The sequence below is a fragment of the Chanos chanos genome, chromosome 7, assembly GCF_902362185.1.
Source record: "Chanos chanos chromosome 7, fChaCha1.1, whole genome shotgun sequence".
Lineage (NCBI taxonomy): Eukaryota > Metazoa > Chordata > Actinopteri > Gonorynchiformes > Chanidae > Chanos > Chanos chanos.
This window is the reverse complement of record NC_044501.1, coordinates 40,853,739-40,872,237: the sequence shown is the minus strand read 5'-3', so window position 1 is coordinate 40,872,237 and position 18,499 is coordinate 40,853,739. Positions and strand designations below refer to the sequence as shown.

At 41.2% G+C, this 18,499-nt stretch overlaps 1 non-coding gene across 1 annotated transcript; it reads right to left on the bottom strand.

The window, feature by feature from the left end:
* Positions 1-11,092: 11,092 nt before the first annotated feature.
* On the bottom strand, positions 11,093-11,257 carry LOC115817730 (U1 spliceosomal RNA). The gene has a single exon (XR_004025518.1). It is a non-coding gene; the product is annotated as a U1 spliceosomal RNA (small nuclear RNA).
* Between the last annotated feature and the right edge of the window lie 7,242 nt (positions 11,258-18,499).

Genomic DNA, 18,499 nt, shown 5'->3' with positions numbered 1-18,499 from the left:
TCTATTGATTATAACTATATTGAGTAAATCAGTCAGTGACTCGATAAGTCAGCTAATTATTCACTCGTGTTTTGCCATTGTATTATTCTGTAGTGAACAAACACAGTCATGTCAAGAACAACTTAGAACCCTGCCATTCTCGAAGTTTATATTTTGTCTTGTAGCAAATATTCCTGTTTTGTTTCTTTTCCTTGTGTGAGTAACTTTTGTTTTGTGAGCCATGCCTGTACCCTTGTATTTTGTCTTCATTGTTAAATGAGGGGGGACAAAAAAGAAAAAAAAAACAGTTACACAGGAAGTATTTGGTGTTGCCACTATACACTTTACTTCAAGATTATACTCATGATACTAAGTTAACGATGAGAAGACTTAATAATGTGGAAATGAATATTGAGAGACTCACCCAACACTGTCACTGTTACAGGATTACTCATGTCTGAGCCCATACTATTACCCTCTCCTGTTCCAATACATCTGTATTCAGCAGTGTGCTCTGCCCTGAATGAGAATCTGTTGTTGTATTGGTAGCCCCTTGCTTGTTGACCATTCTTATAAAACAGGTAATACCACCGACTGACTCCTCCCCCATATATGTCACATCTGAGAGTGACAGTCTGTCCTCTGAAGAGCTCACTGTCATCAGACTCCAGTGCTAGAAAGGCACTTGTTCTCCCTGTTTAACACAAACACATTATTCTCTGAATGAAAAGCAGGAACTTAATTCTTATATTATTCGACTATTATATAGTATAGAATTGAATTTGGGTTTTTTTTTCTTTTGTTTTTTTTTTTTTTTTTCAGTCATGTGACTGACGTTTAACATGTATAACAGAACTACAGTGGTAAAGAAATAAAAACATTCACAAGATGTTCATTACCTTGGGTATGTCCAGAGTGGAGTAGGACACACAGCACTGAAATACAGAAATATAACACACACACACACACACACACACACACACACATATAGATATATAGAGATAGAGATATAGATATAGATATATATGTGTTCCTGTTTGTCTTATTTATTAACGTCGTTAATTTGAACCAATACTGTTTTGCCCTGTTTAGTTCTCCCTCTGTAATTAAGACCTAGTGTTTGCCTTGTCTTTTGTCTATCGTTGTTTGTGTTTTTTTGCACTCTTTCAGGCTGCACCTCTTTGTTATCGGGTTTGTTCCAGTTGCACTTGTATTTTGATCTTCTTTTTGCAAGTAAAGTCCTCCTTTTTTTACCTTCATCATCATGTCTTGCACTTGGGTCCTGCACCACTCCACCAGCGTGACATTTTCTTTATTTTTACTACTTTCCACATTGCGCTTTGTTTACATTTTTTTTTTTGCTGACTACATAATTCTTTATGGGCAGGACACAAACAGAATGCGAAGAACAAACTGGACTGAAGAACAAGACTCGATTCACAACAGGATCTTGAGAACAAACTAGACTGAAGAACAAGATTCAATTCATGACAGGATCTTGAGAACTGACCAGACTGACATAGAAGACTCGATTCACAAATTTAAGGAGATTAGCATACGCGTTCACAAGGAAACTTTTAGGGGGATGGTGGGGGTGGGGGACTGCTCTGGTTGAAAATCATTTTCATTTCACAAAGAATCATATCTCATCATAACACTCTTGCTCCTGTCTTGTAAAGTAAATGGTTTGTGTGAATCACAAAGTGTAAACATTTTTTTTTTCCAACCAACGGGCTAAAGTCTAGGAAAACGATCTGATTTTGAATCGTTCTCATGCAATAAGTTACTTTTTATGTCACTTTGTGCAAAGGACCAGACATGACACTCTGTTCTTTCATTTATCATAGTTCTGTGCACTCGGTTGTGGCAGCATACAGCACAGTTTCCTCACGTCACACTGAAACATCCCAGACACAGCGTAAACATATTAACTTTCACAAACTGGAGTGGAGCCTGGCTGCATGTGCCACCCCTGACGGTTTTGTTGGAACAAGACAGAGCAGAGTACAACACAGGCAGAACACACAAACAGAGTCAGGATACAGGAGCCTTGAACAGGGCAGTACAAACAGACAGACAGGTATACCAACATGGACCATAAAAACAGTGAGACAGTTACACTTCGGTGAGAGAGCGTCAGTTTGCTAGCCTGCTTTGACATCAGAAGAGAAGAACCCTCCCCACCAAACAACATCTCCCCCTGATTTCTTCAGAATCTAACAGATATTTTAATTGGCTGAGTGCATCTCACTCAGTCACAACTTTCCCACCATTTATAATAGATCAGAATGATCAGAATGTAAGTTCATCAGGCCCAGTGTTTCAGTCATTTCCTTTAAACGTGTCTGACACTCTGTGGTGACCAGCACAGTGAGCATTAGTCAAGCCTGTAAGAGTGAGACAGCAACAGATTCAACAGCTACAAACAGATTACTAATAGAGAAGCTCTTGTAATGGACTGAGCCCCATGGTTTACTACTGGGAGATGTCTTGAGAGACATAATGTTTTAAAAGCTATACTTATATTCTGATATTTAAATATCACTGACACAAAAACAGAAACAAAATGAAAGAGAGAACTTGAGTGAGAAACGGGAAGAATAAAAAAGTAACACGTTCGTCAGAGACCGAGGGAGTTGGAGCAATGAAACTTCACTCTTTTGTTCTTGTAAATTAATTTGATATAATCTCATTCATTATTTACTTATTAAGTCGATTAGTTTTGCGTGTAAATAACTCTGAACATTATAGTGAGGAGTATAAATAGTCATTAAGCGGCTCCCCTGACTCACTCACTGGTCTAAACCCACATGTCTGAACTAGAACAGAAGCCAAACCACAGACTCTCATCTCTGCTCTGCTGTCAGGCATCATGCACCGAGGGTGATTTTTATTAGAGTCCTTATTTAAGTATCTGCTTCTTAGTTGTGTGAACTCTGGGTCTATTTCATATATGTGAGATGGTCTCTATACAGATTAATTAAAGGTCAAGTGTATCTGCTAAGTTTCGCCGTCTGTATTTAAGTACTCAGGTCATTCTTCTACTGTGGGAAACCAGAAGATAATAAAAATGTTGAAGATTGTCAAAAAATGTGTGTGTGTGTGTGTGTGTGTGTGTGTGTGTGTGTGTGTGTGTGTGTGTGTGTGTATGTGTGTGTTTGCATGTGTGTGTGTGAAGATACCTCTACTTTGACTTCTTTTTCCTGTTTTATCTTAATTGTTCTTTAATTATGTATACTTGAAGCAAAAAAATATATATATAAATTAGTATAGCATAATTATAAGTACAGGAACTGAGTAAATGGTTCAGAGTTCAACCTTTTAGGACCTTTACACACACACTGACTACACACATTTTCTCCCTTAAAGAATAAAACTCCATCTCACTGCAACATTACTTATCTTTGAAACTTTTTTCAGTACATCATTGTGGAGTTGGATTTGATCATACTGTATAAAGTTAATGTACCAAGATAAAGTTAATGTATCATAATAAATAAGTTACACATAAAGGCAGGAGTTTCTTTTCTTAAAGATGCTATAATTTGTTCTACTGTTAGAGAGGGACATAACTGAGAAAATAAGAAATAGAATAGAGATTACTTACAGAGTACCAGGTGCTGCATACATAGTGGACTGAGCTCCATGCTGAGTGAATCAGACACACTGTGAAGTACACAGACTACAGTGTGGTTTTTATAAACTCTCTTTCTGTCTTGTATTTGCATATTTAGATCATGCCTCTGCAGAGGCGCAGAGAGAGAGCGAGTGAGGGTGGGGGAGGGGTGGGGGGGATAAATATGATGTGTTGATATCTTATCTATATATTTTTACCAGATAGAGCAGAAGCATTTTGTTACTACATGTCTGAGCAGTGCAACAGGAAAAATTATTCTTTGTCATATTTTGTCACAAGAGAGTCTTTTAGAAAGAAAACTGCATTATGACAGTTTATTAGTTTCAGCACAAACTAACCATTAAAGACTGATGCTTTTCAGTTACAGGATCACAGTGAAACAGGACGACCTTTGATCATTTTATTGTGACAGTTCTCTCACTTAGTTTTCTGTAATAGAAATACTGTGGTGAGTGTCAAATGATATTTTCATAAAATGAGTTCAACTGTCCTCTAAAAACTCTGAAAACATTATTTCATTTCCTTTTTCGTGCCCTGCTGAGAATGCAATGAAGCAACAGAACAAAGGATCAGTTAGCTCCTCCCCCTACACATTACTGCTATAAGCCATGTGGTTGAAATAGAGCAGAAACCAAACCACAAACGCTCATCTCTTCTGTATGAGAGACGAGACTGCCGCTTGGCTTTGACGTTTAGAGTCTCAAATTTAGCACATGTGTTAGAGATACTATCTGAAATATCTATGGCTATCCGTGTGTGTGTGTGTGTGTGTGTGTGTGTGTGTGTGTGTGTCTGTGAGACTCTCTTCTTTGTTCTGTTCTCATACCTCAGACATGCAGCTACTGTGCATAGGATTTTTTGTGGGTGTGTGGCTGTGTGTTTGTGTATGCGTGTGTACATGTGCACGTGCGTGTGCATGTGCGTGTGTGTGTGTGTGTGTGCGTATGTGTATATTTGTGTGTACATGTGTGTGTGAGTGTGTGTGTGTGTGTGTGTGTGTGTGTTTGTGTGAGAGACTCTCTTCTTGGTTCTGTTCTCATACCTCAGATATGCAGTTACTGTGCATTGGGTTTTTTGTGAGTGTGTGGCTGTGTGTATGTATGCGTGAGCGTGTGCGTGTGTGTATACGCGTATATGTGTGTGTATGTATGTCAGCATATGTGTGTGTGTGTGTGTGTGTGTGTGTGTGTGTGTGTGTGTGTGTGTGTGTGTGTGTGTGCATGTACGTGTGCATGCGTGTGCACGTACGTGTGCATGTGTGTGTGTCTACCTTGTTGTTGTGATGCTGTGTGGAACATCTCCATGCTGATATAGGGTATGTTTGTGGGGATGGATTGAGGATGAGACATATATAGTCATTGAAGTTTGATTCATTTAAAGACCCTTCTTTTGAAATTTTTTTGTGTAGACTCCATTGTCTCTTTCAGTACCTCTGTTATTGACAAACTCTCACCACATACAATGCTTAAAAATATTGTGTCAATGACTTTTTATCTATTCATCATACTGGACTATTATATTAATGGACTTCAGGCAGTCTCTACCCATGTAAACTTTCCTTTCAGTTCAGTAGTTGATATTGAGAAGCAAAACAGGAGAGGACACCCATACCCACATCAGACAGCATCACATTCATCACCCAGTGGTTTTCAAGGTGACAGTTTAGGAGGATTAAGACGGAAGTTGTCCCCCACGTCGACAAGAAGTTCAGTAATCACTCTACCAAGTAACCTCCCGTAACTGGTTTTACTGAAGTTCAGTTTGTATGAGCTAACAGGACCAACAAGAACAACTTATAAATGATGTGTTTTATTAACAGTATGAACCGTATGTTTTTAAATAAATCAGTTTCTTTTCTGGCTTTTTCACAATCTTCAATCCACCTCACACCTTGTGTACAATTTTTTCTGTGTCATTCTTATGGAAACCAGTGCCCATAAGTGCCCTCCCAGTGGCCATAGGACGAATTGCATTTTGACTTGTAAATCATGGAACACCATTTCTGCGCTACTATACTATTCTTTCGTCTTCGTCTAGGTTTTAAAACAATCAGTGAGAAAAAAAATTAATTTGCCTTATTCATATTGAGGTCTCAAGTCAAACCTCTTTGACATCTGACCTTGCACAGGATGGACACCAGTAGATGGAGAAAATATAAGTAGATAACAGGGAGTAGAGAACATTTTTGGCGGGGAAAAAAGGTCCAGAGACATAGTTCAGTGACCAGCTGTCCAAAAAAAAAAAAAAAAAAAAGAGATTAGCTTTTCTTTCTATGGCACAAAACATTGCATTTGTTACTATGTATCTTGGTTCAATGATGTGCAATTAAAATTATTAGTATGTGCAGATTTATTAATTTTCTAATTATTGAAGTTAACTGATTTTCCTATAATTAGATAAAGTTTATGAAATACAGCTTATTCGGAAACGTGTTTGTTACGGCTATATAACTGGCTGATGTTCATGAGACACAGAATGTGGGCGGTCCTAAGGGAGAGTTTTGAAGGAGAGAGGGAGAAACACAGCTGAGGCGATCGTACGACCAAATTTAATCATTTTATGGTTTGTGTGCACTAATACGTACAGTTTTGTAGTTGGTTACCGAGGCGATAATTAGGAAGAATTTGTGAGTTGTTTATTTTGATGAATACCTGGAAAAATCTTCATTTGGAAGTGTTTTCACGAGTGTACCAAGATAATTGATTTGCCGAGTCGCTATCTGTTCACTTATTAAGTGAACACCGTAGTGCCTGTTCACGAGCTCAGCTGGACACTACTGACCCGTGTTTTCATTGTTTCTGATCTAGGAACGAAGAGAGGATGTCATGTTTTGTAATGTCTCCCCCTGCTGGAATCAGAATGAAGTTTGGGCTTCATATCCACTCAGTCTGCTACAGTCACGATGTTGACCGACCCCAGCCCCCCAATAATACGTTTTTTCCAGGAGCCAGACACACGTTGGGAGATTTATTGCGAGTGTACTGCAGCAACACATTTGACCACTAGAGGGGGGGGGGCAAGGTCTGAAACAGGTATAAACAGGGAGACAGTTTAGAATTCCTCTTCACAACAACAGTTTATAGTTCATTGCCCTGACAAGTCAAACCCTAAGCCTACAACTACACTCTAAAAGAGCATGCAAATCTAAAAGAGCATGCAAAACAATTTGCTTTCAAACGCAGTAACACAACATGGATGGCTACAAGGTAACAGCGCACCTAGTGTCTTTTATGAGCATGGTGCCATGTGTGCTTGAATCTGAAAAGTGCTCAAGTTGTATATCAAATCACTCATATGTCTGGCTGAACGTGAAGGCCGATGAGTGATGAAGAGACTCAAAGGCCTCTTTCCACAAATGTTAAGGAGCGTTATGGAGGGTTCTAGAAAGATGTTTAGAAAGAGACTGTAAATACACATCCTGCTCAAAAGGCAGTGATACCAGGATCTCATGAACTTGCATCTCAAGAAAACTACATTCACATGTTATCTATTGTCATGATGGAAAATTACCCTGATATAGAAGTTGGATGCAGTGACAGTTCTGACAGTAAAAGTAACCATTTATTTTACATTCAAAACACAAGCAGCCAAGTTACATAAAAAAATGAATGAATAAAATAATATTTTATTGTCACATTTTGAAATAGGAATGAGTAGATCTGTAACATAAGATATCACAATATGCTTATATGCACTTCCATTCATACTAAACTGACAATTTGATAATTCTATACTTTCAAAAAGAAAATGAGGTGCAGGCAAATTTAAAATAAGTCAACACATACAGTGTTTTTTTGTTGTTGCTTTTTTTTTTTTTTTGGTAAATGTATTTATCTAAGTGATAGAAACATTTACGAGATATACATAATTGAGCGCATTTAGATACATAGTGAAATCTATAACAATGAGTAACTGGGAATGTTAGTGAGAATTTGATTGCTACACCATCGTGTGCCTGCCATTTCATGAAAATGCAGTAAAATAGACACAACAGATATGTGTCAATGGATATGTTTAGAGGGATGCATGATAAAGGAGATTTTAGTAACGATGAGGAAAAAAAAAAAATAATAATTATCTGAAAGCTTCAGAATTCCAAAAGTGATTAAATCTTATTTTTAAGCTTATAAATGCACTCTCTGTTTTCCTTTTCAAATGTGATACCTGACGAGAACATTACTGTCATAGACATCATGTCAAACATTATACATGGACAGCACAATATCCTTGCCTGTCCTAGTCCATTGATTACAGTGTGCTAAGAAATGACTCTACACTGCCTCTGTGGCCATAGAGAGAATTGCATTTTAAATCTTGTAAGTGACAGATTATGATGTGTCAGTGACTGCTCGATGTCTCTTATCCTCATAAGTCTGACCTGTAAAACACACACAGAAACAAAATGACTTTAAACGGTGAAACCTTATTTACACTTTATGTTTTTTCCTTATTTCTGTATTCATCCGTGAATTCCTCACTCAATGAATAATGTGTAAAAAGGACGGGGAAAAAAAGAAAAATAAATAAATAAACAAACAAATTTAAAAAACAGTGACAACAACAAAAAAACAAACAACAACAAAAAAGAAACAAACAAAGGAAAGCAACAACAACAACAACAACAACAACAACAACAACAACAAAAAAGTCATCAGAGACAGAAAACTGTCAGTGCTGATGTAGAGTGTGAGATCAGACAGATGAACTCCTGTAATCAGACTGAGAGAGTTCTCACCTCCAGCCCTCCAGCATTTAACCCCAATCACAATGGTCACCAGCAGATATGGAGAAAGTACCAGTAGAGAACAGAGCAGTCTGGGGAGAGACAGAGAGGCGTCTGGCCCTGAGATATATAAAAGCTAAAATAAGCACATTATTGCACAAGTGTCTGTAGAATAAAATACATACCACACTACAGCACAGCTCTCAAGTGCAAAATATACATGGAAGATAAACACATGCAGGCAATTTAAAGCTCAAATGCCATTCACTCCATTCACTCAGAGTCATGCACACACAACAGAGTGAAAAAATTCACCTGTAACATTTACCCAGACTGCATCACTGTATTGTGTGTAGTAGACTGGGTTTCCTCTTCCAGCTCCTCACCAGTACTGTCCTCCATCAGAGTCTGTAACAGAACTGATTGTGTAGGAGTCTTTATCAGTCTGTGTCAGTGCTGAAGAGTCCTGTGTGTGTCTGTACCAGTAAAACACCCATCCTGTGGACTGCTCCAGTTTACAGCTCAGAGTAACTGTGTTTCCTGTCAGTACTGCTCCTTTAAGACTGGAGGTGAGTTGAGGTTTTGGTTTTGATCCTGTAAGAGAATAATGAATAGTTCAGACTCTACACTGTCAAAATGCCATACTGACCTTTATTTCTACATCACATTAATCACTCACCTCTCACAATGACAGCAACTTTATTGCTTTTTTGTGAGGATGTGGGTCTGTTATCACTCTCTCCCTGACACCAGTACTGATCCTGGTCACTTTCAGCAGCTGCTCTGATGGTGAATGTGTCTCCAGTTATAGTGTAACCATTAGACTGAGACACTGCAGTCTGAGTGCTGCCTTTATACCACTTATATCTCCAGTTCCTCCCAGACTCTATCACACACTTCAGACTGACTGTCTCTTCACTGTACACAGTACTGTCTGGTTCCACAGTGAGTGTACCTGTGGGTAAGCCTTTAGACAGGATGAATATGTTACTAATACACTAAATTCAGAATTTGTATCAGTGTGACCTGAGTAGAAAGTGGAGTCCCTTTTGAACAGGTTTCTGAAGTATATTCTCACACAACCAGATTAAACCAACATTCATTCTAAAGTGGCAGTTGCTGTTTTTGCTTAGTTATTCAAATTTATATTAAGAGAATAAAATATTTACTAGACATTGTCATTTTGAGAGAAACTATGTCTCTCCACACCCTCTGCTTTGGTTTCAGAGCATCTACATGGAATTATGCTAACACATAAACAGAAATGCAGTCTCCGCTAGATATTTACAAAATTTGCAAAATTGCAACAGACATTATCAGAAATATCATCATGCTCTTTAAGGCTGTATCACATTAATCACTCACCTCTGACATTCAGAGTGATTGTATTACTCCTTTGTGAGGATGTGGGTCTGTCATCACTCTCTCCCTGACACCAGTACTGATCTTGATCTGCTGATTCACTGACAGTGAATGTGTTCTGATTGGATGAAGACACTGCAGTCTGAGTGCTGCCTTTATACCACTTATATCTCCAGTTCCTCCCAGACTCTATCACACACTTCAGACTGACTGTCTCTCCACTGTACACAGGATATGCTGGCTGTACACTTAGTGTAGCTGAGGGTAAATCTGTGGACGGTAACAAAAGAGAAAGAATATTTTGTAATCTGTTTTAATTTTGATAGACACCGTTAAATCTACGAAAGGATTCTTTCCTATCTAACATGTTAATCATCTGCACAGCATGACATATGCACAAAAAGAGTTGTCTGAGTTTAAAAACATTTTATTTATTTATTTATTTATTTTTTTAATAACATAAATTGCTTACCTTGAACATACAGAAAAACAGAATTGCTTGCATGTGAGTTCACCTGTCCACTGGGTCTTTCTCCCCAACACCAGTAATTATCCTGATCACTCACAGCAACTGCTCTGATGGTGAATGTGTCTCCAATTATAGTGTAAGCATTAGACTGAGACACTGCAGTCTGAGTGCTGCCTTTATACCACTTATATCTCCAGTTCCTCCCAGACTCTATCACACACTTCAGACTGACTGTCTCTCCAGTGTACACATAAATTCCTGGTTCAACAGTGAGCTTTGTGCGAGGTTGGCCTATGTAAACGTGTAAAAGAAGAAAGTCCTCAACATATTGTTTTAAATGTGTTCACTGTATACATACATACATACACACACACACACACACACACACACACATATATATATATATAACTTTTGTTTTGTGAGCCCTGTCTGTCTTATTTTGTCTTCTCTGTATCCTCACATATGTATCCTGCCTGACACTTAATGATGACAAACCTTAACAGTGTAGAAATGAAGAACAGACTCAACCAACACTGTCACTGTTAAGTTTAAGTTTCAGTGATTGCACACACACTGTGAACCGTTATCAATGAATTTGTCCTCTGCATTTAACCCATCCAACACACCAGTAGTGAACACACACCAGACGCAGGAGCAGTGGGCAGCCTCGGTAAGCGCCCGGGGAGCATTGGGGTTAAGTGCCTTGCTCAAAGGCACACAGCCGCGAATGATAGGCCTGGGAATCGAACCGGCAACCCTCCAGTCACAAGCCCAGTTCTCTACCCTTTAGACCACGGCTGCCCGTAAAGATTCCGCTGCTCCCTGTCGGGGAATCGAACCCCGGTCTCCCGCGTGACAGATACTCACCGCTATACTAACGAGGACACCACAACAACAACAACAACACAAAAAAAAAAAAAAAAAAAGAGGAGCGCGAAAGCAGTCCCCCCACTATCACAAATTATGCAGTCGAGATTCCTGCATTTGGGGAATTCGCAGGGGTCAGCATAGCCCAAGTGCAATGGCTAACCCTCACCCTGGGTGAACCACCTTCGTGATCATGGTGTCTCCCCTGCCAGGTAAGTTACAGCATCACTCGTCTCTGTTTTCAGTTGATCACCTTTTCGTATTCCAATGCAACTGAATTTGGCACTGTAGTACACCTTGACTGAGAGTTCTTTATTCTCAATATAGTTATGTGTGATAGAGACACCATCCTTGTACCATAGGTAATACCACTGACTGACTCCTCCCTCATGTATGTCACATCTGAGAGTGACAGTCTCTCCTTTATAGATCTCACTGTCTTGATGCTCCAGAGTTAGATGAGCTCTGGGTTTCCCTGTTAACACAAACACACATCTCTCTGAATGAAAAAGTGATGGATGTGTGCTTTTTTTTTTTTTCAAAACACCATCAGCCAGCACATGCTGATCTTCTTTCTTTGTGTGTATAAAAGTTAATGTCGAACAGTGAGTGTGCATTTTGTGATAATACATCGTTCCTATTACAGGCTCACTCACTCTCACTACCTCATTTTCAAAGCAGCTCCTCCTAACTAGGGTTTGGGTGGCACTTGAAACACTTGGACAGGTCGCCAGTCCGTGGCAGGGCAGACACACAGACAAATACAGTCACACACCCACATTCACACCTGGGGGCAATTTAGTGTCTCCAGTTCGCCTAACCTGCATGTCTTTAGACTGTGGGAGGAAACCGGAGGAAACCCATGCAGACACTGGGAGAACAGGCAAACTCTACACAGAAAGTACCCTGGCAGCTAGCCACTGCACCACTGTGCCCCTGCCATCCCCCTCACCTCCATTACAGACTGTGAGTCATAAATGATGAGCAGGACTGAATGTCAGTCATGTGAGTGAAGTTTAACACAGACAGGACAAATACAGTGTTAAATAAATAAAAGCATTCATAATATGTTCATTACCTTGGGTTTGTCCAAAGTGGAGAGCACTCAGCACTAAAACACAGAAAGACAAGCAAATTTTAAACAAAGAACTGGAAAACCTCTGTTATAGTGATGAAATATGCACAACTAACTTTATCGTTTTTGTAATTCACTGGATGTTCTGTTTCTTCCTGGAAAGCTTTTGGTATCAAATTCTGGACATTTAATCGTATACTTAACAGTATGTGTAACAACATTTTTAATGTTACAATGTAAACACCACCATTTATTTTGTAACTGGCCTAACAGCTTGAGATTTCCTTTGTTTAATTCGCAATCAGTGAGAAATAATTTAGGATTGAGCCAAATCTTACTGGCACATTAAATGTGATGTTTTGGGAAACAGAATGGCTACTTTGCTTGGCTATGTGAGCTGACATTTGCCACATCCTTAGGAAAAATACAAGCCCAGACAGTATGTTGGCTGATAGGGCCGTCCATTTCACAAAGAATCATATTTCATGATAACACTCTTGTACCCGTCTTGAAAAAAATGATGTGTGTAAATCAAAAATTGTATACATTTTTTTCAACTAACGGAAAATAATGTAGAAAAATGATCTATTTTTGAATTGGTGTTATCTAATGAGTTACTGTTTATGTCATTTTGTACACTGGACAAAGACATGATACACTTTTCTTTCATTTCTCATATTTCTGTGCACTCGGTTGTGGCAGCATCCACCATATTTTCCATACGTCATACTTAGACATCTTACACACACACACACACACACACACACACACACACACACACACCTTACAAACATATCAACATGGTCACAAATTGGAACAGAGGCTGGTTCCATGTGCAATGCCTGAAGGTTTTCTTGAAACAGGCTAGAGGAGGGTACAGCAGAGGCAGAACACACAAAGAAAAACACGATACAGAGTGCTTGAACAGGGCGATACAAACATGCAGACAGGAAAACAGGCTTAGAATCACCTGTGCAAGTTCGTACCTGTGCAAGCCTGCTGCTGCTGTTGTGCTGATTATTCGTCACTGCTCTACGGTCTGTCTCTAACATTTACGTTGTGCTGCGCTTCTAATCTTGTAATATTGTGTGCTTGTTTTAATCTCGCTCTGTGTCTGCTTCGTTAACGTTACCTATCAACACATTCTTTCTACTGTTTGGCTGCTAGCGTGCTAACACCAGCCTAGCATTCTTGCTAACCTTATTTGCACAGCAATAATGTGTTGATAGTTCACGTTTACGTTACCTCTCTTTATCTGCCACTATGTCTTGCTCTCTCTGCCTCGCTCTCGTAGAGAAGTTGTCTCTCCTAGAGAGACGTGTCCGTCAGCTAGAACAAGGCAGCGCTAGCCCTAGTTTTATTACTATAGATACGACGGGCACCCCAGATAGCATTAGTTTAGCCTCTGAGCCGATTAGCGGCTCAGTCTCTCCCTTTAGTGCAGTTTCGCCGGCGGAAAAGGAGTTTGTTACGGTCATGAGTGGCAGGAGGTCTCGCCGACGCCGACACCAGCCGTCATCCGTACGGCCCGACTCACAACCGCTGCCGGTGGTGAATCGCTATGCTACTCTTGTTTCTCCTGCTTGCCGGCCCGGGTCCTCCACCTCCCACGACCGCCCCAAGCCCCGTACCTTAGTTATAGGGGACTCAGTGACCCGAGGGATTAGATTAGCAACGCCAGCGACTGTTACCTGTCTCTCCGGGGCCAGAGCTCCCGACATAGAAGCTAACCTTAGGGTGCTGGCAAACAGGAATAGCCGTATCGATAAGGCACACCACACAGACACTAGCTATGACAATATCGTTATTCATGTCGGCACCAACGATATTAGAATGAGGCAATCTGAAGTCACAAAAGTCAACATAGCTAGGACTTGTGACTTCGCCAGAAAGATGTGTCGGCATCGATTAATTGTCTCTGGCCCTCTACCAGCTAGGGGTAACGACGAAAGATATAGTAGATTATTGCAACTGAATCGCTGGCTGGCGCAGTTTTGTTTAGATCAGGGATTTGATTTTGTAGATAACTGGCCCTCGTTCTGGGGTCGACCTGGCTTGCTAAAAGCGGACGGCCTGCACCCTAATGGGCATGGCGCTGCTGTTTTATCAGGTAACATAGATAGATGTCTGAGTCAGCTATGACATCTTCCACTAGAGCAGGCCAGGTCGCAGGTGATTACAGAACCTGCTAATGAAATCCCCTCTGAGGCTGCTGAGTTCCATGAACCAATGACTCCTCTCCTCCAGCATAAGGCAAAGATTAATTTGACTAGTTATTCATTTAGTGGAGGGGCTTCAGCAGAGACTAGCTCCCTCTGTGAGCCTGGTCCTCATTCTGCCTTAGTTGCTCAACATAACTCGCTCTATGGTCATCCCTCTGTCAGCAGCAATTTGGCTTTTGCTATTAGCGTACTCTTACGCCCTCGCAGACCACGTCGGCCTAGATTTAGACAGCCTATTTCCCACAATAACTTAATTCCTATTCAACTGACCCCCTCTTCCGATTCGATCGTTGTAAGCCCAACAACCCTGAAGTTCGGTTTTATTAATATTAGATCACTCTCCCACAAGGCCTTGCTGGTCAGCGACCTTATTACTGATCTTAGCCTTGACATGATGGGTTTGTGTGAAACTTGGTTGAAGCCAGATGTTTATTTTTCTTTAAATGAAGCCTCACCCCCCAATTATTCCTTTTCACATGCTGCTCGAGCAGCGAAGAAAGGTGGGGGTGTAGCCTTAATTTATAACACTGAATTCTCGCCTAGCATCTTTAATGCACCAAATTTTACCTCCTTTGAGCTGCTCTCTCTGAAACAATCCTGCTCTACCTCACCCTTCCTCATAGTAGTGATCTATCGGCCCCCTGGGCCCTATAGTCAATTTCTCGATGATTTCACTGAATTGATCTCTAGCATTATAACTACGGTGGATAAAATCCTTATAATGGGGGATTTTAATATCCACATCAATGATAGCTCTGATTCTCTTAATAAAGCATTTACTTCTATTTTAGACACTTTTGGCTTCAACCAATACGTCTGCGAGCCCACTCATTCCAATGGCAACACCTTAGATCTTATTCTAGCTCGCGGCCTAACCGTCTCTCATGTGGTTGTTTCTCCCTATTCCACTGCCTTATCTGACCATTTTCTTGTCACCTTCCAGGTCACGCTCCCCTCTCCTCCTGTAGTCTCCACCGTGGTTCGTCGCTGCCGCCGCATTAATGCTTCCACCACTGCCGCACTTGCTAACTTACTTCCTGCTGCCCTCAGCTCTCTCAATGATCAACAAGGGTCTTTGAACGATCTGACAGACAGTATAAACTGTACCCTCTGCAATGCTTTAGATACGGTAGCACCATTAACGCTAAAAAATAGGCGTAAACATAGAACACCCTGGTTTAATAATGATACACGGGTATTGAAGCAAGCATGCAGAAGACTTGAACGAAACTGGCGCGCCACTAAGCTGGAGGTCTTCCGCCTCGCCTGGCATGATAGCTTAATAGCCTATAAATGCGCCCTCTCCACGGCCAAATCCGCCTATTACTCAAGAATAATTAATCTTAATAAAAACAACCCGAGATTTCTATTTGATACAGTATCAAAATTGACCCAGAATCACTCCCCTCAATCCAGTTCTATTACCGCATGCGGCTTTGTCGATTTTTTCTCACAAAAAATAGACTTAATCCGTTGTGATATTAAAAACAGTCAACAAAATCAATGCGCCGGTACACTCCCCATCGCTGCCCCAGAGCCTAATCAGGATGTGCACTCTTTAACCCAATTTGAGCCTATCTCCCTAGACGCGCTCTCCAAACTGGTGCACTCCACTAAACCAGCCTCTTCCCTGCTCGATCCCCTACCTCCTAAACTTTACGTAGAACTTTTCTCGATCCTCGGCCCTACAATCCTCAACCTTTTAAATTTGTCAATTAAGTCGGGCGTTCTACCCTCTGCTTTCAAAACAGCCGTGATTAGCCCCCTACTTAAAAGACCTAACCTCGACCCAGAAAGCTTGAATAATTATAGACCAATCTCTAATCTCCCGTTTCTTTCTAAAATACTCGAAAAAATTGTCGCTGCGCAATTCATCGCATACATGTCCTCCAACAGCCTCTTTGAAGTGTTTCAGTCAGGCTTTAGGCGTTTTCATTCCACTGAAACCGCATTAACTAAAGTGACTAATGATGTATTACTAGCCATGGATGGTGGTGATACCTCATTACTTATTCTTCTCGATCTGAGTGCAGCATTCGACACAGTCGATCACACCATATTGTTAAAGCGCCTGGAAAATCAAATTGGCATCCGTGGCCTGGCGCTCTCTTGGTTAAAATCTTATCTCTCAGAGAGAAAGCAGTGTGTCCACTACAATAATGTGACATCTGAGTATCGAGAGCTTAACTGTGGTGTCCCTCAGGGGGCGGTCCTTGGCCCTCTCCTTTTCTCTATCTACATGCTCCCTCTTGGAGACATTATTCGTAGCTATCACATTAACTTCCACTGTTATGCTGATGATACTCAGATCTACTTACCAATCAAGCACAGTGACCGCTCTGAATTGGCTAACCTTGAGGCGTGTCTCTGTGCCATTAAAAATTGGATGTCCTCAAACTTCCTGATGCTTAACGCAGGTAAGACAGAAATGCTAGTCATTGGACCCCCTGTGCATAAGCATCTTTTTAGTAATCTTAAATTAAAATTTGACAACTGCATTCTCTCGCAAAATTCTACAGCTAAAAACCTTGGTGTGATTTTTGACTCTAGTCTCTCGCTTGTCACTCATATCAAGAACACTACCAAAACGGCCTTTTACCATCTCCGCAATATCGCCAAAATTAGGCCCCTACTATGTTTAGCTGATGCAGAAACCATTGTCCATGCATTTGTCACGTCTCGCCTCGACTACTGTAACGTTCTGTACTCTGGCTTGCCCGCCTCTAGCACCAGAAGTCTTCAGCTTGTCCAGAATGCTGCTGCCAGAATCCTGACCCGAACTAGGAAGTTCGATCACATCACTCCCGTCCTGGCTTCCCTTCACTGGCTCCCAGTTCACATGAGGGCTGATTTTAAAGTCCTCCTATTAACATTTAAAATTCTCCATGGGCTTGCACCGGCCTATCTTTCTGATTTAATTACACTCTACGCCCCCCCCCGCACCCTGCGCTCTCAGGCTGCTAAATTATTAGTTGTTCCAAAAGTTAAAAAGAAGTCTGCTGGCCATCGCGCCTTTGCCTACCGCGCACCCTTTCTCTGGAACAGCCTACCTATAGATATTAAAGAGGCAAACTGTCTTGCTACCTTTAAAACCAAACTTAAGACTCATTTATTCTCCGTGTCGTATGATAGCTTAGTCTCAAACTAATCTTCCGGTATAGCTCAGTCTCTGCTGTAGTCTCTCCTGGCATAGTTTAGCTTAATAGCTGCCGGCTTAGATACCTCTCATCTTCTCTCTCTCCTCCCTCTCCTCTCCTCTGCTCTTATCTTAACCTGATCAGTTGCTGTCATTAACCTGCTCTCTTCTCTTTGTGTGAGTGGTCGATGTCTGCGCCTGCTTCCTGGATGTGGCACCTTCCCCTGACCGGCTGAATGACTTTGTGCCCTGCTGTCCCTGGCCCTGCTCCCCCACGTGGCCCTGCTCCTCCTGCGCCCTCCTCAGCTACTACTCTTGCAACTTTCAATACAAAATTATCTATAAAATTACTTTTCTTATTTCATCTGTTAAGTGCCGCTACTCCAATTGCTCTCCTTCCCTCCCTCATCTCCTGCATGGCTGTGGCTCATCTGTTTGAGCACGAGTGTCTGGTGTGAATGTGGCTACTTTCTCTTAGGTTCCCCCCCCTCCATGCCATCCCTCTTCACCGTCATCCCGTTGGCTGCTGCGGCTTCGTGTCCTCCTGCGCTGCTACAGCTGTGCCGTCCACCCCAACTGAGCCCCATGCTGTCTTGTCATTCCTCATACTACCTACCAGTTGTGTTCTCATTTATTATCACTCTGTTGTTTTGTAAATTGCCCTCTGGGCTGGCACCTACTGCACGCCTGGCTGGCCTAGAAGGGGTCTCCTCTCTTTGTGGTCCTTCTCAAGATTTCTCCTATTTTTCCCTAACGTCTGGGTTTTTTGAGGAGTTTTTTCTTGCCCGCTATGAGGATCAAGTCAGGGGGTGCCACCCTGCTCTGTTTTGTTGTAATCCTGTGGGCATGTAAAGCCCTTTGAGACTGTAAACAGTGATATTGGGCTCTAAATAAACTTAAACTTGAAACTTGAACTTGAAACAAGACTTAAACTGAAATTCAGATTTACAAGGTTTGATCAATACAAAAAAACAAAAAAACAAAGACATGGTGGTAGTGGTGGTACATGTATTAAGCAGAATCCGGGCT